The sequence below is a fragment of the Anser cygnoides genome, chromosome 15 (assembly GCF_040182565.1).
Source record: "Anser cygnoides isolate HZ-2024a breed goose chromosome 15, Taihu_goose_T2T_genome, whole genome shotgun sequence".
NCBI classification, from domain to species: Eukaryota; Metazoa; Chordata; class Aves; order Anseriformes; family Anatidae; genus Anser; species Anser cygnoides.
Window position 1 is genome coordinate 15,272,688 of NC_089887.1, and position 24,987 is coordinate 15,297,674.

Consider the following 24,987-nt stretch of genomic DNA (forward strand, 5'->3'; position numbering starts at 1 on the left):
TATTGCTACCAGCTTTTGAAATGAATCTTAAGGGTCTGCATTATATAAAGATGCAGAAGGGTAAAAATCTGATATGCTATTTAGTAGATTTTTCAAAAGTAATCAACAGAGACAATGACTAAAGAACGGCAGGCCAAAAACATACTAAGACGGGGTTAAAGTAAAAGGTCCATTTTACATAGAAGAAATTCCTGCACTTTGAACAGAAAATGTATATGGCCTGTTAAGGTGCCAGTTATAAGTGCATATAACATCTCAGAAAGACATTTCAAGGAAGAATATAGGATATAAGACTGAAAATAAGGATATCACTGGAGACAGTCACAGGTTTTCAGACAATTGCTCAAGCTAGTTATGTTACAAATTACTACTGTAGACATTGCCTATGTGTTATCAGTAAATATCTGGAAGGTTACTTGTGCTTGCATACTGATAGAAGTAAGTCAAGTTCACTCAACCACCCATGCTTGACAAATAATAAACTAACAAACAAATAACAATGCAACACAGAACACCCCCACCCCCACCACTTTTATCTGACAGATACAAATTATTAGCTGAAGAGGCCATTATAGAAGAAGCTGGCTTGAGAAACAAAATATTGACAGGTCATCAGGAAGCCAACGAATTGACAGATATTGAAACTTTGGTATGTCCACTTTCTTGGACTTACTCTTTTTAATAACAACAAAATTACTTGTTATAGTGATATAAAGTGAAAGGATATAGAAACAGAAAATTGGTTAATTTATTTGAAATTATCCAGAACATATTATGACATTCTACACCATCAACCTAATAAATCAATTGTCAGCAACTTTATCTGTAAAACTTGTTTTATTTATCTGGAAATAGGAGTTTTTATATTAACTGCAGTTAGCATTCAACAGTTGGCTTTAAATGAGATTTAATTGAAAGTATCCTGCAGCAGCTTAATCTGGTTGGTCAAGATATTTTTTTATTATTATTATTATTTTGGTTTACCTGGTTACCAAGTATAGTCCATGCCTATACATTTACATTATACATATATTCTTGTAAATAAAACCTTTTTAAAAAAAAAAAAAAAAGTCAGTTTTCGTGTATCACTCTACCTAAAGCTTGAAATGTTGGTGGATGACTTCATTATTTAAGAAACATATCTGTGCTACTCATCTTTAGATCTTGGGAGAGAATTGCAAGGACATATATGCAAGATGCAAATTAATCACTAGAATCCACCATGATGTTCAGTAGGAAGTAGGCATTTAAATGTCATTAATGTCTTTTAAATTACCCTTTCTGTTTTGTACATGACATGCAATGTTAAGCTCTGTGCTTGCGCAAAAAAAATCACAAATCAAAACACAAGTATTGTACCCTTTGTCACATTTATCAGTTTGTTTTGTAATAAATTTCTTCAGTGGAGCAGAAGTTGCCTTTACTGCACTAATTTATCAAACAGTGGACTCCTCAGGTGATGTTCTTTTCCTACAGCATATCAAAGGCAGGAATTATGCCGTCATTATGCTTAGAGAGAGCTTCACACCCTAACATCGGTGATGCTTTATAAATAGCACCAATAACCAAACTGGTTTTTGTTTTGTTTTTCTTTTTGAATGTTTTTGAATTAGTCCCATAGGGGATGTCTAGGAGTGGTCTCACTTTTCTCGCACGAGTGTGACCTGTGCTCTGCATTAGGACTCACACTTCATTATGCAATCTATGCGAATAATTCTATTGCAGGTAGATTTTAATGAGTTTTAAGACCAATCATGTCACAAGGAACATTTTTTTACTATCTTTTTTCAGTTCATGTAGCGCTGTTCAGTAGAATGGGAGGTTGTACAAACAGGCAGAATGTTCTGTGCCACAAACCAATCACTTCTCAAAGCTTTTGATACTGGTACAACATGCAAAAATCCCTATTTATTTCTGCTTTTTGTAAGATTCTGTAAATCTTACATACCAAAGGCAATGCTTTTGGCAAAGCCAAAGCTCTCACAGCAGCAAAAATGCAGAGAAACTCTTCTGAGATGAGTTATTTTAGATTTAGAAATTTAAAGAAAGGTCAAAGCCTTGTGGCTACCAGTTGAAGAGTAACTCCAGTTCCCTGCACTTACAAAAATGATCACAGGTATCCAAACAACTCTCTTCAGTTCAGAGTTCTAAAGGGATGTGGCATGGCACTGTAAACACTTCTGCTGCTTGTACCTAAGGGCTATTACATACTCAGTTGCAACAACTTTTAAGTTGTCATTATGTCAGTAAGAGGCACTAATGCAAGTACAATAAGTAATGTTTTTCATTATTGTCTGCATTATTTAAATGTTATCAATTAATAGTAGATTAACCTTTAACATTAATTTAAAAGAAAAAGATACCAAGATAAATCACAGTGCCAAACACAGTACTATTGAACAAAATGCACCATGAGAACAAAGTGAATTACCTAATCATGATTTTGGCGATATTTATCCTCCAAGGCTAAATTAACAGGAGAGATATTCCAATTACATTTTGTTCAGGTCTCTGTTCAATGTGATAATACTGTAGACTTCTGCAAATCATGAACTTTTCTAGGATTCCTAAAGTCCTGCCTTTGAGACTTGCTCTGCAGTTCATGAACTTTACCTACCTTCTCCTTGGGAAAACCTTCAGCCTGGTAAAGACGGCGCAAATTACCAGTGTCAGTGACCCCTCTGTTGCCTCTCCTCCACTCTGCTGGGGAAGCTCACGGGGTTGCATAGCATGCCATTGCAGTGCTTCACAGGAACCCTGCATCTGCAGGGCATGTTGGGCTCGACTAGCACATACAAGGCGTCCTGCCGAGCTCTCTCCCAGCAAGCCACGGGGCAGAGCAGCACTTCAGGAGCTTCCCCTCCCACCAGCACAGATTCAGCAGCTTCCTAAGTTCAAAACACAGATGCTGGTCTTCTGTAACAGCCTTGTTGCACTGCAGCTGAATATAGCTCAATGTATGCTGGTCTGTTAGTCCCCAAAATATAGGCTTTGTAAAGGAATGATTTGCAAATTATGCATTTATATTCATACACACATATGAATATATGAACTCTGAATCAACTTAGGAACAGTCCTTGGAAGGGCTTGCTTTCAAAGAGTCAAAATTCTCTTCCTCCATGGGGAAATATATCTTGTAGACCTTGAAAATATTTAACTTACATCCCAGTTTGTCCACAGCTAGCAAGTGAAAAAGCAGGGGACAAAAACAAAATTTCTTTCAGTCTTTACAGCATTGGCATGTTAAGTGGAAAGTGTTTTATTCTGCACAATATTCAAGTCCGATAGCTACATAGGGAAGGCAAGAGCATAGTACCTTAATCTCCTTTCCTAAACAGCTTAACTAACTACAGGAGATGCAGTGTCTAGCATTCAATAATTACTCAGTGCTTTTACTTGTTCTAAGAATGCATTACAAGGAATGTCAATAAACTTTAATCAGCAATATATTTTTAGTGGCAGTGCTACAGCTTGCCTCAATGAAGCCTTTTTTCCCCAAGAATTTGTAAAGCTTTCATAAAGAAACCTTGACAATTTTGTAATGAAAGACATCTAGAGATTGTCATATAAGCACATCCATTAGGGCAGTATATTCTTCTCTCTCAGGTTACCGTGGACAAGGAAGTCTCATTTAAAATGTTCTTTGCCTTTCTCTTAAGAAAATGAACAACTGTTGGCAAAAATCAGGTGCAGCTGGCAAAGTTAAACAACTTCTTTCACCTTTTAATAAGACTACAGTAATGGCCTTACTGCCCTAAAAATAGAAAAGTAGAAGGAAATATTTAAACTTATATACAGGAATGAGCGTGCACACTCACCCATGCTCATTTTGCAAACTATAGGTCATGTTCTTCAATGACCTCCATGATAACAAGCTTGAAATTGTAGCTTCAAGACTCTATTGTATCTATACATTCTGGAGTAATTTTAATGACATATTGCATACAATCCTTATGCATGGAAGTACTGATACCAACATTTCTTAAAAACTGTGATGAGCTACCGTGAGGTGAACTATGCTGACAGAGTTTCAGGTCACAGTTTACAAAAGAGAGACATCTTTTGCTATATATATATATGAAAGATCTTAATAACATACCTTTTTACAATAAAAAAATAACCCCTGTTCTTCTCCATACAGCTGTACATATCTTCTGCCATATCTTAACACAAATTGAAAGTCATCAAGGACAAAGAGTTCTGTCTACAATTTTTTTCCTATCTTTCTATAGCTCTATATACAGAGAGGAAACCATTTCACCTAGCTATATCTGGATCTATATGATTTCATTGGAGCACGGGATAAAACAAATGACTATATTCATAACTAATTTCAACATCATGTAATAATGTACATGGTTAATATAATAACTAAAGTGCACAATTCAAAAGGTACATTTCATTCTCATTTGCATGTAAGTAATGCTCACAGTGTGATGGTACAGCCTGTGTATTCAATAAAGTGGTTCTAGCCTCAAGCAAATTGTCATTTAACTCACTATTTCTCATTTACTTCATTTCCAATGTTTGTAACGATTCTTTGCTTCTTTTACACCTGAACAGATTTTGTAGAACTTACCTCATTAAATTTTGCAGTGAGATAAATATGCAAAATTACTCAAAGTCATTGTGGCCTGCAGATTATTACTTCTTTCCTCACTTTTACTTCCAGAAATCAGATTTTTTTTCATTATTCTAGCCAAGTGTGCACCTAATGAGACTGGTTGAAGCATAAATTATTAAATGAATTTTCTTTATCAGTTTCTTGGTTTGGTCTTATCAGAATTACCAAAAAAATTCTGGCGCAACCCTGAGACCAGAACTCCCAGCTTGCAGGAGCTCTTAACACTCAGTGCACTGTTTTTGTTGTGGTTGTTTGTGCTGAAATTTGAAAATATTTACCTAGAGTATTTATTTATTTATTTTAGGATTGTTCATTCCCTGATCTTATTTCTTTGGTAAAACAAGACAGAAGGCTGTTCTTCAAAAACTGCTCTCTTCCTATGCAGTAGCCAGCATCACATTATAGCCAGCCCAGCCCTCTCCTCATTGGGCTGTGAGCTCCCTGCATCCTGCTCTGATGCTTCCCCTCTTGCCCCACCTCAGCAGGGCTTCCAAGGCCCCAGAGTCCTTCCTCACACCCAGGCAGCTCTAAACTCCCCGTCCCTCTGGGACCTGGAATGGCTGCCTGGCCAGAGGTAGACTGGGACCTAAGGCTGTGCAAGGCTAGGAGCACAATAATACTGGTGGAAGCATAGGTGAAGAGTAATGCTTAGCAGCTTAAGAATTTAAGGGGGGAAAAAGGCAAAAAAAAAAAAAGTGAAATGGTAAAAAAAAAAATAGATAAAATCAGGGGAAAAAAAAGAAACTTGTGAGATAGGAATTCAACATCAGGCGTCAGCCAAGATGCTAGAAATTATGGCTGTTTGGTGAGCCCAGAAATGCTTGGCCTAATAGCTTTTTTGTCTGGGATATCAATTTATTGACAATAAATGCTTGCTTTCACGTCGTAACCGTCAGTAGCTTTCAGAGTTTCTCCATGCACAGTAGGAAATGTCCACAGCAGAGTGGCACAGCCTTTAACAGGAACAGCCCATGTGAACAGCGACCAGCCAAAGCAGCTATGATCCACCATGGAATCAAATAAAATATGAGCCTAATGCACGCAGAATACACTGGTGCAATTCAATGTCACTTGGAGAACATGAAGCCAACACAGAGTCCTCCTAAAGCAAAGATTGGTGCCGTTTTTCTCACTGGGAATTGTGCATCGGATGGCTGACTCTGCCAGTTCCCTCACGGCAAAGGAAGCCCTTGGTAACATTTGCATCCCTGCTCCCCTTCCTGACCGTGTCTTCCCGATACTTCAATACACATCACAGGAGCACCTTGCCAGGATTTGTGGCAACACCTCACAGTGTTCTAAATCACAAGTAAAAGAAATAATTCTATGTTTGATTCTATAGAAAAAAATAGCTAGTAAAACTATTCTCCCAAAACAGTGGCCAGTTTCTTTTATCATGTACATCAATACCATTTATAAAAGTAAGGTAGGACTTGTTAAGCAGAATGAGATTTGATTATTAATGAAAAATAAATGTGTGATTACAAGACTTGTGTGCATAGGTCAATGCTCTGTGTTTGTGGCAGCTATACCAAATAAACTTTTGGTTCTTTTGTTCCTATTACTTAAATCAACCTAAAATCAACCATTTCAGCAACAATATGAGAAGAGTAAATAATATAAAAAGATAAATTAAAAGCAATAGAATAACAACTGTTTACTAGCAATTTGGAGATACAATACAGATGTTCCAAATTAAAATAGGCATTTTCTGTAGCCTTGGATTTCATCACAAGTTTCAAAATACTGTAAAACCCCCAAATATATACCGTTGCTATGTAACTATCATGCTATGTGCATATACCACCAAGAAGCAAAGTAAAACCACAACAGCAAGGTAAGTTCCACAACTGCAAGAGGATGCACGTTACCAAAGCAGTACCAAGTGGTGGTGTTCACCGAACACCACTTCCTTTTAGCCAGTCAGCTATGATGCAAAACAACTACTTGGTTTATTCCTGTTTAACTGGAAGTATCACACAGAAAGAAGTTCCTCAAAGCTCCTCAAGGTTTGTGGTCCCCACGTGGGCAAATAAGAATGGGAAAAATTAAAAGAGCAGGAAAGCATCTTGATGTTCTGTGTGGTTATATTGGATTAAACACAGTCTAGTCTAGTGAAATCAAGATCCAAACAAATTCATTATTTTTAAGTTATGCAGTCTTCAAGTTTAGCAAATTTTCAAGCCTGGGATTAGTTTATGAGATGAATCGATTTTCAGTATTATACGATGTGAAAGCTATTCTATTCTGTTAACCACCTGAAACATTGAGATCAACTGGGAGAGCAAAACCATCAATTAGCTCACTTACTGAGAGGGGTTAAGCAGCAATTAGAAGGGCAGGTAATGCTTTTCTGGTTTAGGTTACTTGTCTAGTTTTTAAGTATATCATATCAATTGTTTGATTTCTAATTCTGTGTAGAGACCTGAATTCAGGCCTGTTAGGCATATTCTGAGACAGGATTGTCTCTTATTACTCAGACAAAAATTCCTAACATGTCTCAAACAGTACATGCCATTAAGAACAATAATTATTTTCCATTGGAAGAAGATAATTTTGCTTGGAAAAAAAAAAAAAGAAAAATCTTACCCAGGCTCAGTTACACTGTAATGTCAGCTGTGGACATTGCTACTATCCAATGGTATTTTTAGTATCTAAGGTCCGTCACTACATAAAGAAGTAAATCTTGTGGGAACTAAGCCCCTCTAGTTCAAATATAGCCTTTGTCTTGCCTCTGCTTTGTAGCATGAGGGCCTTCTGATTTGTAGTTTAGGAAGATTGTGGGCTAGTCCTGAAAGCCCAGGAACAACTAAGAAGTGGAGACCACAGAAGGGAAACACCTTGCTGTTTCCAAATGCCAAGCAGTACAGACAAAACTGAAAACAGGCAACATACAACATGGACTTTGGCCAAAATCAGCAAAGGTACAGAGAAGGCAGAAACCTGCAGTCACCAAGTAAGCAACCAAACAGGCATTGCTGCACACCTAGAGCTGGCTAGGAGCAGGCTGACAAAGACATGTGGCTGCTAGAATTGACAGATCAACAACAGCAGAAAATTCTGCAGTGTCCAACTTGATAATACCCTGACAGATGCCAGGAGCTTTCTGTAAGCACATTCCCCTCTCTTTCAGTTACGAAGACACTTGAAAGGTTGGTTTTTAAGGGACTAAGCCTTCCACGCTTCCAGTACAGGCCTCTGCCTAGAGCTCCCAGAACACACAGCTGGCAGGCAGCATGCCCAGTGGACTGAGGTAGAGCTGGAGAGCTCAAGTCATGGTGTTCTGTGGCTCTGGAGAAAACCACAAGGTAAAGCTCTGTCCATTTCTTAGATGGTTAAAAAAAATAAAAAATAAATATATATATATATATCACTTTTGTTCTAAATAAAGACAAAATTCGTTTTGAAGGATGAGAATCTTCCATGAAACAGAATTGCCCTTTACACCCTCCCTCCCCAACTGTTACTCTATCTTGTCTGAATCTGGAATTCCCAACAGTGCATAAATAGGACAGGCTATGGATGTAGACTGGCACATGAAGCATACTTTTTGCTCGGTGCATGTTCTGCATTCTAGTAAGGTGCAAGAATTTGTTAAAATTAATACAGAACATTTAGTAAACAAAACCAGACAAAATACATTGTGTAGACATTTTTTTGTTGTTGATTTATTTAGTTGCGTGTTTATTTTTATTTTTTATTTTTTTTTTGCAAAGCCTTTCACTTGATTCCTGAAACACTGCAATTCTTATGTTTGCATTTAGCAGCCAGGAGACTTGTGACTAAGAACACTGAAAAGAAGGAAAAACAACCTTTCATCTGCCCAGGTCAGGCTTATAGCAGTAGTGAGACTCCTTCTACCTGAAGGGAAAAAAAATACCTTGATCTTATGAACACAGCAATTTGCAGGCATCTATTGTAGAGCTTCCCCCCACACACTTCCTGCATATTATACTTGTCTTCAGTTCTGTTTGATTCTAACATCCGTATCTACTGAGTAATCAGGATTCTACCATATTTTATAGTGTGCACAAGCATGTGTGTGTTTTGCATTCTAAGATTTGTGCCAACATTGATTTTATTTCCTTTTAGTATTTTATAGTTATTAGACTGCAATAACTTTTTCTCAAGTCATGTCTGGATTTAAATATGCAAGCCAGGATGGAAAAGTAATGAATCTATAGCATGCCATAAATTTCAGTTATTCGTGATTTATTTATTTATTTTTAACTGTTACAGCTCATTGGACGATAAAGAAGGTAACTGTATGCTTAGTCTACGTGCCAACTAATCTAAAAAAACAAAGGAGATGTTGCAACACTGGAAACAGACATGCACTGCTGGTCTAGTCTCTCCTTGCACCCTACCAGCTGTTTTTTGTTTTGTTTTTTCCCCATTTTTATTTTTTTAATTTAACAAACAGTGTTTGTTGCCACCATCTGTCTTTCAGAAAAGAAAACAAACACCAACAAAAAACATTTTGCTCAAAGTAAGTCAAAAGCATAAAAAAAATAGGCAAAAAAAAAATCCATAAGCATTATAATGGAAAAAAAGATTGAGTGAAACATGAATCAAGGAGTGAGTTCTGCCTTTTAAATAACTTTGTTATCATTATTAAATATCCATCCCCATGACACATAAGACAGACAAATTCTACATTTCACAGGGGGTTGGGTAGACTGGAGAAGGAGGATGAGAGACACTTGTTGTTATTTGATAGTTCTGGTTATTTAAGAAATATATCAATAGTCTCTTTTTCTCTCTCTTTTTTTTTTTTTTTTCTTCCTGAGAATAAGTTCCCCCGTTTACCTGGGTATTAAAACAGAATTCTTAAAGATTTGATACATTCTTGCTCTACATGGGATGTTCGAGCTTCAAAATGTGGAAAGCCCAAAGCCCACGTAACAGGAAAGAAGCTACTCTCCGTAACCAGGTTATATAAAGTCTCTCTTTGATGTCTGGATGCATTTTCACTGCATTTTACTTCTTGCAGTACTAAATAATCAGGTTGTAAAACCTGTTTATTTTTTCCTCTGTTGTTCAGGGGCAATGAAGAACACATGAATAGTGCTTTGCCAGACATGTTAGAAATTCCCTTTCCTACACAGCCTTGGTAGTCAGCTGTTACAAAGCTAGAAATCCTCAGCTTTGATCAGTATAAAGTAGAAGAAATCTTTGTAAAACTGATAACTGTTTTGCTGAATAAACTGCTAGCATCCTGTCTCTTGCAATAGCTAAACTGATTTGATACAGAATTGAGAATAATGCATGCTAATGGAGCTGGAATGATTTTATGCCCTGTACTAGGTGCTTGAAGTTTCCTCTTTTTTCCCCTTAATGAGTGCTCTCGACTTGCACATTAAAAAGCAGTCTAGTCCATTCTCAGTACATTTAGAGTAATCATAATTGCTGATGTGCACTAGTGAGCTGAATGTATGGGCTTACGTGGTAGCTCATTTACACGCTTCGGAAGCCCACATCTGGGTCATTTGAGGAATTCCACCTGCATGTCTTCCATTCTAAAAGGAATAAAAAGACTAAGCAAAGTTTTAAATATTCATATATTGTTGTTGACACTCTTGACATGATTTCCTAGTGTTTACCGTACAAAAATCAAAAAGCCCAAAGTTTCCCATTACCACCAGTAAACCATAAAAAATATACATGTAAAAAAAAAGACTGTAAAAAAATACAACATAAATGAAAAAAATACAATGTGTATGTTGTAATACCTTATTGTGATATACAATGCCAGTGAATAAATATACCTAAACCACCTATACCAAATTTTAGGGACATCCCACAATAGGAATAAGTAGGACAGAAGAGCTGTAATCATGTAAAATAATATAGTGAGATTAAAAAACAAAGCTCAAGCTTCAAGATGAGTGTGATTCTGCTGCTTAAAAGTGAAAAATGCTGGACCAATAGTCAACTACCCTTCATAATGATACCCAGATGTACATGTCACTTGGTCTAGACAATAGAAGAACCAACACATTTTGATGATTGTTATTGCTCTTAAAATGTTCAGAAAGCTTTGTTTTCTTTTTTTCAGGACTCTCTATTTATGACATGAATGTGGTAAACATAGGAGGGGAAAACAAGAAGAAACATTCTGATTTCCCTTTAATATCTTGGTCATGTTAATTGATCCCAGTAGAGTCCTTCATTATTTCAATTAGCTCACTGATTCCTGTATTTGGATGATCTTGCCACTGCTAATTATAGATGAAACAATACCTTGGGGGAGGGTAAAAATCCTTCTCTATCCCTGGGGGAAAACATTAACCTTTTCTTTTCAAGTATTCACAAGTCTCCAAGTACTTGCAAGTCTGTAAGACCTTTTTGGGTCACCCTTTTAATGCTAAGGTGTTTTGACTATTTGCCTCAAATAACAACTCTAATCTGTAAAAGAGGGGGAAAAATACCTGAACTCTTTTAGTTAGGCTTCACAAAATTGTTCATAGCTGCTTGCAAGTATACTGGGTTTACTCAAAACTTGAAAAGAAACCCAGTAATTGTGTTCTCATATTTCTTGTACAGCTTTCCAGCAATTATAAAAACACAGTGCTCAGTACTTTCATTCAAATAGGCTGTCTTGAAATTAATTGCTCCAGAAAGCAATAAGGTTTAGTAGATCTCATTTACTGCTGTAACATAACTTAAATACAATTTTCATGTATGGAAGCAATTCCCTGGTGGTATAAAGAAACAAAGACTCGGGAAAGGGTTTGTTCCACAGCAATTACGTGCCATCACAGAGTTTGGACTCTACTTTTTTTTTTTGTTACTTTTATGAAGGGGAGGTGTAAAGTTCAGTGTTCAGAGTTCATGCAATCAGAAATACATTTAGAAGTTATATGCTTAGAAATTATACATCATACCATCAATTTCTCACTAGAAACTACTAGAACGATTTGTTTAAATGATACATGTACGTAAACCATTTTTCTGTTGGTCTTTTCATAATAAACATGTGAAAGACAGAAACATTTTGCTATCATATAAGTGATAAGACCTCAAGCATATTATGTCATGCTGCAGAAAGTACCATACACTGCTCAGTGACACAAAGCTAGAGAAAAATAGGATTTGAACGCTGCTCTGATTTTAGAAACAATACTGCAGTTTGTTTTGTGGTATTTATTAGCCTTTTTAACAAAAAGTTCTGTCAAAAATTGTTCTTAAGTCTTGCCTCCTTCCAGTGCAAGGAAGCAAATCAGGAGAAACTGATTTGAGCCGAAAAGAGTACAGTCTGCATTATGTTGGCTTGAATCATTCTGTAAGAAGATTACCAGAAAGTAGGAAGTCAAAGAAATTAAGTTTAGACTGAAATAGAGCTTGGTCAATTCAACACAATCCAGCTTTTATGAATGCACTTTTTAAAAGTGTAATCAGTTACCTTATACATTTGTACTTCATATTTGATAAATATATTTACAGTTTCCTTTTTAACTTCCACAGCTTCACTCACCTTCCCCAGGTGGCCAACCTATGCAGCAGGATGCTGTATATTAGCCAACAAAATTATCAGTTTATTAATTAATTTATGGTATAACTTCTAGATACAGAACTCCTGGCTCTTAATCAATTAAGGTAATTCTAACTCAGCTTTCTGAAGCCAAACTGAAACAAAACAAGGGACTTACGCTAGTGAGGTCTCCTTTTTTCACAAGCAGATGGAACACAGAACCTAGATGATTTCTGTGGATGACACGCAGATTGATTCAATCAAATTCTAAAACAATTCTTGGAACCCTTTTATAAAACTACTGAGCTGACAAGTTCTTCAAGCTCAGCTGATGGCTAAACCTCGTCCTACCACGAGAGGCCATATGCAGCTTGGCTTACTACAAACTCTAAGTCTTTCATGTCAGCTCAGCTCCCTGAAGCAGCCTGAAAACTTACGTATTTCAACTTGGAAAAGGATTTACCATTCACTATTAATACAGTTTTAAATTATATTATTTTAAGCCTTGAAATATCTGAGGCTTTTGGATAAATTATCTTCTCAATTTTATTTCTGCACTCCCATTGTAACCGTACAAATCAACTTTAGGTGTAATCAGCTTTAGAGGGAAAAATAAAAGTCCCGTGCAAACACTGGCAGATCAAGTTTCCTGACAATCCTGGCAAAATTACACTACATTGAAAAAGAAATAGATGGTGTGAGCTGAAGACTTCAAGTGCTAGCTTTTTCGGCTCTAGAGCATTAAACTGAGATGTCTAGACATCTGCTGATCGCACTTGCCCATCCTTCTTCTGAAATCTGGAGCTGACAGTTCCACAGTCAAGGATGCTTAAGCAAGATGTGTATGTATGGTTCCTAATCTGTCATAGGAGTTGTAACCGGTTTACTTTAATATATAGGAATACAAATACTTTTGATTCTTTATTTGCTTAAACAATTGTACCCAAGCTTCTCTACATCAGCAACTTCTTGCTAAATAAGCAACCATAGCAAAGTTATTCTGTTTATGAAAAAACAAGGTTCCATATTTCCATGAAATTTCCATAGAAATGGTGAATATTGAAAAGTCTCAAGAGCTATACAATATCAAAACCTCATTCCAACTTACACAGAAATGTTTGTATTTGAAAAGTGGTGGTTTCAAATACTTGAAACAAGAAAATACCTACCCAGTATTGCAATTAGAGCAGCCAGTGATTTCCAGAAGGTGAAGTAGCATGATATATAGATGGGTTTAGGTGCTTCCATAGTGGTTGGGCAGGCATTTCCCTTTCTGTAATTGCTCAAAACCACAAGTAAACAGTCCTTTGTACCTGGAGCTTGAGCAGCTCTGAAACCAGTCATTTTCTTTCCCTCAAAAGACAAAATATAAAATAAAAATTGAGAAACACCATTGAGAAAGGATCAAATGAAATACAAAAACAAAACAAACAAACAAAAACCACACAGAGTCCTGGCTCCACTGTTCCTCTAAATGTTCCCTTGCAAATACAGGAGAAAGAGCCCCAGAGTGGCAGCTAGGCGGTTTGCTCTATCCCATGGAGAGAGCAGCACTAAGAGACGATGTCCCAAGTAGGAACCTCTGAGGTGCTCCTACTTGGTCAGCACAGTCTTGCAGCATCCTCCACACAAGTCTTAAATCAAAAGGTCAAGACAATGGCAACATTAAATCAAAATGACAATGGATGAGCTTGTATAGTTAAATTTAATAACAACATTCAAGTATTATTATTAAGTAATGCTAGAGAAATCAATACTTTAAGGAACTTAAAGTCTTTCAGCTATTATTAATGTGGCAAATGCTGTATTTTTGGAAAGAATTTTGTTTGATTGGTTGTTTTATTTAGGTAGATGGTGCCTGATTCCTAACTTCAGCTGCAGGTCTGGTAGTAGTAACATTACTATTTTCTAGAAAAAATACTCTCCTCCAATCAACATAAAACACTGCGCAGACTAAAATTAGTACCCATAGGCCGTACAGAAGTTAAATTTTAATTCTCGAAGGGCTGTTAAGTATATTATTTTTCCCACTAGGTCTCTGAGCCTGCCTCAGGTCCAACTGATTGCCAGCATGGGAAACCAGAGGTTCTCAATTCAGCATATGGTCCTTTCTCCTTGCAACTGAGAGATCAGTTGATAAAATCAACTGATCAATCATTTGTTGTGCACCTAGCAAGGATTTCACCATGTTTGTTTGACCATGGTTCAAAGTCACTTCCTACTGCATTTATACTGATTTATCAATTGATAAAATTTTCACAGTTAACTAGGTATCTTGCACACATCTTAATATTCATAGTTTGCTTTGATTAAAATACAAAGTTTCACATTAATTAAAGATTTATTTTTCATAATGCAGACAAGCTGCAGGGTTTGAGTACTACTTAACTTAGCGTTTAATCAGGAAAACTACTGTGGCACTGGCCGATTGGGCTGGCTCAACTGCTGCCTGCTCAATTTTTCCCCATAATTGCAGGATATACTTTATTGTGAGAGGGCCTGAACAGTGGAATTCCAATATGCTATACATCAGGTTCTCCATTATTGGATTAGCTAGATGTGGCATCATTACCACTGCACTTTCATGCCTATCATTGATTGCATCGTTCTTTCTATTTCACAATTAATGCAAGTCAGCTGGATTGATCAATCTTCTGATGAGTTTGGGCCACAGTCAATACATTCTTATGGCTCTGTGCTACTGAACTGTATGTTTTATAGCTGTGCCTAAGGATTTGTCATTCTGGCTACAGATTTTCTTGTTTCTTAGATACTTCTGCTCCCACCTTACTGCCTAACTCACAAAGTGTTTATGAATTACTGATGTAACAAGAAAAAGGAAGAGAGCAAGAGAGTCACTAAATTCATCGTTGGAAAAGAATTTTCTTGGAAATGACACCGTTGATTGGCTCAGTACCAACCATTCTGACAGCTGCATATTGCACTTTAAAACACTTGGCTTCCAAGGAAATGCAGTGGTTTCATAAGACCACAACGTTTTTCATTCCTTGTTTAGATGTCATGTTCATGAAATGTGGTAACATGTTAATAACTTGTAGTTAACAGTTTGCTAACATTGCAATACTCATTATTTTTGAATACTTACACTTCCACAGCGTAGGAAAATCTCTATCCATAATGTGAGGGAGAAAGAAATATTGGGGCATGGGGAGAAAAAAATGAGTCACAATACTTGCCTAATGCCACTCTTCTACTACCCTATGTTACAAGTATAATATCCATATTCGAAAATTTTCTCTACGAAGAATAATACTGAGTTATTGTCATTTTCTAATAAAACAGTTTATACATAAAAGTGCAATGACATACAACTTCTGATATTTTTTAACTGAATGTCTTTTCTCTAGCTACTACATAATGTACCCATATTGATGCCTGTTTTTTTCAGCTGTCCACCAAAAATGAATTCATGTGTTTTTGCAAAAGAAATCCACAAAGCCAAGAACCTGAAAGTTCTTGCTAATGCTAAATGCTAGTGCTCTATCATAGTTCCATTTTCATCCAGCTACATCCTAGCCTGACACATTAGAAGAAGTTTCAGTCAGCAAAACATGCCATACTTAAATATAAGAAAATGAATGAACTGAAGCTTGGACAAAGTGTAAAGTATTATAATAAGTATAGTCAGACTAGAGTTTGGAATTTCTAGACTAATTTGCACATTATGCTGAGAACGCCTTCATTAAACCAAGAATAATTGCCTTTTTTTTTAATCCCTCTGTCTCATCTAGTTTCAAATGCCAGTACCAGTGACAATTACAAGGTATTCGCAATGACAATTACACTGTGATACCAAGTTGTTTTTTTGTTGTTGTTGTTAGTTTTTTTATTGAGAAACCTAAACCTACAGATAAAAAGCACTGATAACTAAAATAGTTAAATTTCTCTAGTTAGAAAAGCAAACCAACCCCTGAAACAAGTTTTTGGTAAGCCCTAAAAATACCTCTGATCAAAGAAGAAAGAAGAAGAAACACACTGTTTGACAATTGTAAATGCTCTGTTAAATATAAAATGTATTTCATTCACAGCAAGTAATGCATTTCCTTAAACACTCTGGCTTTATAGAGAGCAAGCATTTTGGATTATCCATACATAATTCAGTTCCACTGAAAGTGTTCCACCTGAACAATATTCCCTCATGTTGCTTGTAAAATTTGGAATATGAAAGACAGAGCTCATGCCTTAAGCTGGGGTAATATAATACAACACTCTTATATAGCTTTCAAAAACACTTTTAAAATCAGGGACCAATACTGAGGTGTTGCTACTTTGTCATCAGTGCCAGTAACATAAGAATCAGTGCCAGCACTCAGTTTTCCTCCTTTAAGAGTAACATGAACTGAGAAACAGGCTGAACAACTTAAAGTCTATTTAAGTTTTAAATTAGTTCATGAATCTCTATTTAGGCTACCTACAGATATGGCCTGGTTTTCAGAAATGCAGTGCACAGCAAGTCTTAGCAAGTCACTGTACCTAAATGTGCTCACATCGTCAGAAAAAAAAAAAAAAAGGAAAAAAAAAAGGCCATTATATTTAAATGCCTAATTATGGGTGCAAAATTTGAATGAATTTATTTTTTTTTGCCTAGATGAGCATATATTACACCACAATTGTTTTGAGGTTGCTTTAAAATATGCCAAATTATGGTAGATAACTTATATTCGGGTAAAAGTGAATAAACAATAATTATACCTACATTCCAATCAAGGAAGTTGTGTTCTTCTGGAGCAAAAAGAAATCTATTTTTATTACAGTTTTTAAAAGATTGAAGCATGTATAGCTACAAAGGTAAACAAATTAACATTCTAATTAATCATATTGCCAAAAGATTTACACTAAACATAGAAAGCTGTGCTACTTTTCCATTTCAGAAAATTGAGCAATGAGATAATAATGAAAAATATTCCTAAAAACCAAGTAATAATGATGGTGTGTTTGTAAATAAGATTTTTCATATCTCAGATTTCTTGGCTTCCATTTACGCTACATTACACTTCACTGGAAATTGGAGCACAAGCCCAGGTTTCAAAATTAAAAGATTTAAAAAGAAATTTTTAATTCAATGTTCAGTCCTGGGGGAATTCATCTTTACTATTAAAAAATAAAAAATAAATAAAAGTTTACCTTTTAATACTGTTGCATTTTCACCAAGTTTCTTATCCTTTCCATTCTGCACATCTTCACAAGGATATCAGCTCCTTGCTTCACGCTATATATTCACCAAATAACTTATTTGATGCAGGGCAAAATTTACACTGTTATGGTTTTGATGTTACTCTAGCCTACTGTACCCTTGCTGTGCTTTTAGGTATAATCTCCTGGTTTTCTTAACAAATTTATTTTTAAAGAAACAATGGGCTACATATGCCCATTGGTACTGTATAGATCTCTTTACATATACTGGCATAGAAGAGCTACACTTTATGAAAAAGCTCAGTGTGAACAATGAGAGGCCAAACCCTCTTCATAATCCAAACACACAAATAACTGTTTTTGAGTTGGTCTTTGAAAATAGAATAACTGTAAGTACTAAAGCATGTGACTCTCTCTCGCTCTCTCTACTTTTATCACTTATGCAAATGTATTTCTATGTATGTTTTCTGCGCATATAGCAGGATAAAAATACTAAATTTTTCAGCTTTGCTGTGATTTCTTTTTTAAATCTTTGTTATGGGATTGAATATTTAACATCACTGTAGCATTTGAGAAGACAGTAAAACAATGGAGTGCCTCATGAATTTAGATGGATGTGAATTCAGTCATTTCAAAGAAAACATTGCAGAGTTAGCCAAACTGAAATTTTGTCCTCAATTACTGAACTTGTAAACAAAACTTGCAATAAACATTTCCTATAGTCATAACTTCTAATTTGTCTTTTACAGTAGAATAAATTAACACTATATGTTTGCTTTCTTTCTAAAGAAATTATAGGAAAAGAATACTGCAGGCAGACGAATTTGTATTAAATATAAAACAAACAACCCCCACCCAGGCCTAATCTTGTTAGTTTTTTCGCATCCTTGCACAGGCAAAATGCACTGTCAGAATGCACACACATGCAGTAATTGACACATGCGCGACTTCAGATAACATGATACAAGATCTCACCTTTGGTTTCTACCTCCTGAAATAAATGTTTTTCACTTTTTCAAAGGAAATGACTTGCATGTTATTTATGAGGTAATACACATAAATGCTCCGAGCACTGGGAAACACAGCTTTCAAATAATGCAGAAAAACTTGTGTCTCTTAGGGCTTTAAAGGTATTGCCGCCAAGTTCTCTTTTGCAGAGGTATAGTCTAAATACTATAAAGTACAGTGGAAAGGATTAAGTAATCTATACTTCCTTCTGAATTATAGATGTAATCAAAATGAGCAAATACACAACATCAGTCTTCACTATGCTTGTCTTCCTGTAGAATTTAAGCTGAAGCTCTAGTTTTTATGCCTCGTTTCTATACAATCTCCGCTGTTTACCTAAGAGTTTGAGTTTCATAACATAGTATAAAATGTCATTAAAAAGGTATGAACTTGGATGTTTCTCTCAAAAGGCATACGTCAAGTTTCCACCAACGAATTCCATCATAAATACAGTTTCTGATTCCAGCTTAAATTTATATTTCATTGCTTATGTTTTAACATCATTTTTAATATTTACTTAACATCTTTCTAAAGACAGAGCCAGCGTCATTAAATCAGAAAATGGAACTCTGTTACAGAAACCATAATCATTACAGCTTAACCTAAAACTGCTAATGTAGGCTTTTCTTCCTTCTAATTTTGCAGACAGAATAGCAGTTTCCTGTGGCTCACTGATCCTGACAATACCCTTAGACCAATTCCCATGATTCCCTCATCATGGGCAGATATCATTTCAACAGATGTCAAGAACAGCTAAGTGCACTTAGGCCTATTTGTTAAATTCCTAGGGGGAGGCAGATTGGCGAAATTCATCCTGTAATTAAACCACATATTTCTTTCAAGCTGCCTCTCCCCTCTTCCCTTCATAATCCCTCTGCCTCGCATCAAATCATTTAGGCACTTATTGGCTACAATCAATACAATATGAGATACATTAATTTAGTCCCTAGGAGATTTGCTGGGAATAGGCGGTATTGCTCCGCAAGCATTCTGAAATGTTCATGCAAGCATGCTATCAACTGCAGCAGTATAGCACTTATAGTCAGCATAGGCAGATTTATGACAATTCCATACTGTGTGCCCACAGGTCTGGTCTGCCGCCAAACATACATAAATCGGATTGAAACGGGAAACACTAAATATATTACCTAATGCACACAAACGCTAAATAGTGCACATCACTGTGAGGAGTTGGAATGGGTGAACAGAATCTTAACAATAAAGCTCAAGCTTTCCATATGCTCAAGCACACTTTGTGCCTTGCTCTGTAGAGTGAAATTGGGATTGGAAAGAAACATTAACAAGGGTTCTCATTTACCGACATGAACTTCAAAGTATTACCTTACACTTATATCACTATATACACTTATATCTTGCCTTTTAACCTGCGCATCCTCCTCTTACTGCACTACTAGGATTTGGTTTTGTCTTCATAGAAGTAAGGCAGGATGGAGCTATCCAATTTTTGTAGGAAAAGGATATAAAAATAATTCTGAAATGAGGCTACATTTCATTTTTAAGGATATGCTATTGCAATTTTTATTTAAAAGCAAATATATAAACCAATTCCCTAACTCATAACTGTGAAGCTGAGGACTTAGAAATGTCAATAAAAGAATATTAAATGTTTCATAAATCCTAAGCATGGAATACATTGGGAAGCTATCAATATGTACATCACGCAATACGTCACTTGAAATCAAAATTATATTTGAAACAGGAATGATAATTGAAATCTGTACACACACATAAAGATAGATTACTAATGTGGTAGACTAGGGAAATAAGGAAAAAATATAATATCCAAGACTTAATTAGGTTATTTTGCTAGAACTGAAAAATATAAAATAAAAATCTATCAGACAAAATGCTGTGTACTATCACATGTATTTAATTTTTAAGATAGAGAATTTTTCTTCGTTTTTAAAATGAATAATCATTTATAATTTTCTCATGAACAAATTTGACTTTAGATTATGTTGAACTGTCTATTTGAGCTTGTTTCTTGTATACTATATTGGGAAAGCATAACTTTCAAATTTCCAGTGAATCATCTTATAAAGTGAATTTATTAAAGGAATATTGGGGGGGGGGAGGGCGGGGAAGGATGTTTCTAATAGCAAGAATTACTACATATATAAAATAATAATAGTAATAATGAGCTGCCTGTTAATGTTATACAATAAAATCTTGCAATGTTTTACTTGTTTTAGTTATTTTTTGTTTTGGGTGTGAGAGCCATTGCATTATTATATTACCTCCATAGAGTAGGAAAGGCTGTTTTACTTCACAGTTTCTCCTGTGTCTTATGACATACCAACACTAAAAAAAGTTTCAAGCACCTGATAAGTGATTTGCATTACTGTAAAACACCTTACATCTTTTTGACTAGATCTACTCTCTATTTTAAATTGATAACATCAAGTTTCAGCACAAATACTGGAGAAAACATAACCATTCAATTTATAACCAACACTCCAAGTCTGCAAGGGTAACTTGAGTGGAGTCTCATCCTTACAATAGAAGAAAGTCTGAATGATTGCTATTTATAATGGTAATTATTTCACTACCCTAATGTTATTTCACAGAAATGCATTTTAGACTTTGTTACCATTCCCCCTTTAGTAAATGGTTAACCAGATGATATTTATCTTTAAACTCTACAACTTCACAGAAAAGTCAGTCTTCTAGACTTGCTTCATGCCTGAACTTTCTTAAGGAATAACCTGCAGGCAAAGGTATAGCTGACACAAATACAGCTTATACACTCCACATTAATGTATAAGCAACCTTCTAATTTGCTCAGAAATTTGGAAGAAAGAAAATAAAAAAAACTCACATTAAAAAAAAATTATGAAAAAAGGAATACAGGGCATAATTTCAGCATGAAAATATACTGCTTTAACCTCAAGCCTCTGAGATCTACAATTAAGCATCCCAGAAATTAGGAAATTAATATAAAAAATATGTTATCATGCAGCAAATACTCTTATTATACTTTAATTTATTAGAACTGTTTTAAAACTCTCCCTATGGAGAGAGTACAATTTAGAACTGCTTACATCTTTCTTAGAAGCTGAAGTAAGCTTTTCTGTTTCATCCTTTATAATCATATTTAAAAGCTTGCAAAAACTGCTGACTTTGCACTGAAACAGATAATTATGCCAAATGTGTTTTTTCTACCTTTTTTACATTTTACTTTTGTATGCCAAGAAGCTTTGCAAACAGAAGAAGAAGAAAAAAAGAAAAAAAAACACACTAGATACACCTGCTTAATGACTATAATTAGGTTACTACTAATTCATATAGCTGTTACTACAGACTGTTTAGGTAAATGACTAAAGCAGCTAGTTTCAGATAAATAATTAGTCAAGTTTTTTGTTTGTTTGTTTGTTTTAAATATTAGGACAACAGCTTTATTCCCTCTGATTGTTATTGTTTTTCCCCCTCCAGGAAGTAATTTCATAATGGAGAAAGGCAACCTTCCATTTAAAGAAAACTTCTGCTTTCCCACTTCTCTTTGAATTGTTTCCTTAGATTTTCTGATTTGCCTTCACAGAAGAGGGGAGGAAGAATAGCTATTCACTGAATGCTCTTTCAGTCTCCAGTAGTTTGTGGTTTCAAAACTTCTTTGCTGGTACATTTTTGCCTTTAATATTCTGTGATGGATTTGTTTTCGATTAAATTTTCCATCCTTCCCTTGGATCCAGGTAAACATTCAGTATTTGAAGCATCCTTTTGCAAGGATGTCTACACTGTATATACACTGTAGAAAGTATGGCCTTTGCTTATTTTGAACCTGACACTTGCTAGTATCATTTGATGTCCTTTATTGGCAATGGAAGGACCAACAAACAGTCAATCCTTGTCCATCTTTTTCTCATCACCCATGGTTCTATAGACCTTTTTTCATGCTTCCTATCATTTGCTCCTTTTACAGGTTGTTTCAGCTTATACCCATCACTTTATATGTGGTTTGTTTTGCCTCTTCAATTTAAATTTATTTACATTGAATTCCATTAGTTTTTTGGACTTATAAGATCCTGCTGCATTTTTTTCGTTGATCTTTATCTTACATTTTCTGAGCAACTTGGTATCATTGGGAAACTTTGTCATTAATTACATATTTCAATGAATACAGTGAACTGCATGGGTACCACTGGATAACCTTACCTCACTGTGAAAACTGACCACTGTTTAACCATTATTTTTGTCTGTGCAAGGATCTTCTACTTCATCCCAAGGCTGCATAGTTTCTTTAAGAGTCTTTCATGATAGACTTTATTAAATGCCTTTTGGAAATCCAGGCAAACTAACTATTATCAACACAGATTTATTTATTTATTACTATTTTCAGTAGTACTAACAGCTTTGTGAGCCCTAACCTTCCTTTTCAGAAGTTATTATGATCCTTCCCTTGTATGCCATGTTTTCTCTGTTCTATTCTGTATTAGAGTTTCTAGTAAAAAGTTAGCAGCAAAAAAAGGACTAGTATTACAAGAATGAAAGGTCAAAATATGTTTCCGGAAGTGGAAATACTTAGCTGAACATGCTAACACTGAGTTGTTTTTTTGTTGCCTTTTTTTTCTTTCTTCCTTTCATTTACTTTATGCCTGTCATCTTCATTTTCTCAGCTTTCTTCACCTTTTGTTTGGGATGAAAACAGCAGAAGCAGGAATGGCAGAAGGATGGCTAAATTGTTTCTTGCTTATAGCAAGAGATGGCAAAGAGGCATGTGAAGATGGAGATGACAGGACTTTTATTTGTTATTATTTTAGAATTAACCTGTTCTTGTCTCCTTACACATCCTGTACCACAAGGGAATATTCTTTATTTCACTGTTCTGGATTCTTCATAGCTTGTGGTATATGATTGGGCTGTATAATACAGCATCTGTAAAACACTTGAGTAGTTATTAAAGATATATAACATATGCACAAAAGCAATTAAAAGTTGTATGAATAACGTGAATTCTAAGATCCCTACCTTATGAGCATTTTACTTAGTACCTTTATTTTTCTTTTAATATGCCACTGCTAGTGTGAAAGCTGCTCATTATAAAAAAGCATACTTAGTCCCTAAAAGTTGCCTTGAACTCTATGAAAAAGGCAAAAAAACAGTCATAACATGTCAAGGACTTTCAGCAATTATTAACTTTCAGTCATTGTTATACATTGTATTGCAGTAGATTAGCAGAGAGAGAAAGAATGATTTTTTGTCTCAAAGTTAGGCAGACAGTAAATTTAATGTTCAGTTAGAAAAAAAAGTGAAAAATTAAAAAAATGTAAAACAGTGAACAGAAATATGAACAAAATAGCAGAAGGTGAAAAAATATGATTTTTTTGTGAACTCATTGTCTTTCAATTCAATTATCTTCTCTTTGAACTATAATCAAATATAACAATAACTTGCCTCTTTATAGTAATTACATACTAACTGTGTGATTGGGGTAGCCTGAAGGCTCAGATTTGGTTACACCTGCAGACTAAATTATTTTATAAGTGTTATTAGAAGCAAATGAAGGAGCTAGGAGAATAGCATTAACATTATATAAAGCAACACTGCTGTAGGATGCCTTATGTGGAAAATTAATAATTTCCTCTTTAAAACAGGAAAGGATGAAGTTGAGAAGGATGCATCTCAAACTACTAAAGGCAACCAGTTTTGTGACACTACATATTTTTGTTCTGTTTCATTCCACTACAAAAGTGAGTATATGCTATTTACGTTTTTGTGAAAACCGTTAAGCATCTTTTTTTCTAGATACTAATTAGAAATCTTCGCTCTTAAAGACCAATAAGCTGTTCTCTCTCTTACCTATACGATCATCTCATACAATCATAGATGGCATTATATTCTCTCTAATCATACAACCTAGATAATATGTCAACTTCATGCTTGCGAAATCCTGAATTCAGTCTTAATGTCATGAAAAATTCCTTATTTAACATCTTGAAGTTGCATATTTATTTCAGATACTTTATGTAAGGTTTTCCACCACGCAGAGGAAGAAAGGAAGAAGAACTAATGCAGCACCTATCCACACAGCAGCAAGAATGAAAGACCCAGACTAGTTCTAAGCAGTCCTGGTTATCTTTTCAGTGCAATGCAATTCAGAGAGTTTTTAAAATTGTGATTTAGTGCCTAGGCAGACAGCCCTGCTTAAAACAATGCCCATCCGCTTCCCCCCCTCCCTTTTTTTAAAAAAAAATCTTTACTTTTTTTATTTCAAGAAAGCATGTTACCTCCTTTAATGACTTATGGCCACTGCTGTGTCCTGTAAGATTATTCCCTCTTTCCACACTTTGGCATTAATTACCTCTCTTTATACTTCTCCATAATCATTCACTCTGCTCCTCTCTAGTTTCTCCCATCTTAAGGCTAAGATCTAAGACAAACATTCTGCTTGCGGTATTTCTATATATTGTACTCTCTTTAAACTTGCTGAATGCATTGTTTACAACCACATCATGGAGTTCCCCTTCTACTGTTCCCATTCTGTTCTCCCATGAGATCTATCTGTTTAAGGAAATGTGGTTGGCAAAGCCTTCTAATGAATGTTTTCTAAGCCAAGGCTAAAAGATAATACTTCATGCTCACACTCATCTAATCTGTAAACCACTTTCTATAACATCAGCCAGACAGCTGATCATAATTCCTCATGTAATTACACTTTCACATTATCTATGTCTCCTTCTTGTCTACCATCAGCTTTTTGTAGGTTCTC

The 24,987-nt window shown here is 35.4% G+C and overlaps 1 protein-coding gene across 36 annotated transcripts in view; it reads right to left on the minus strand.

Moving 5' to 3' along the window:
* The window catches only part of RBFOX1 (RNA binding fox-1 homolog 1), a 1,146,084-nt gene that overhangs the window by 422,270 nt on the left and 698,827 nt on the right, over nt 1-24,987 (minus strand). For 2 of the 36 annotated variants that reach the window (XM_066977843.1, XM_066977834.1), the window contains exon 3: nt 13,268-13,451. The exons of the other annotated variants lie outside the window; for them this stretch is intronic. The gene's annotated coding sequence lies outside the window, so the exon portion shown is untranslated. The remainder of the gene's footprint in view (nt 1-13,267; nt 13,452-24,987) is intronic. 36 annotated transcript variants of the gene reach the window in all.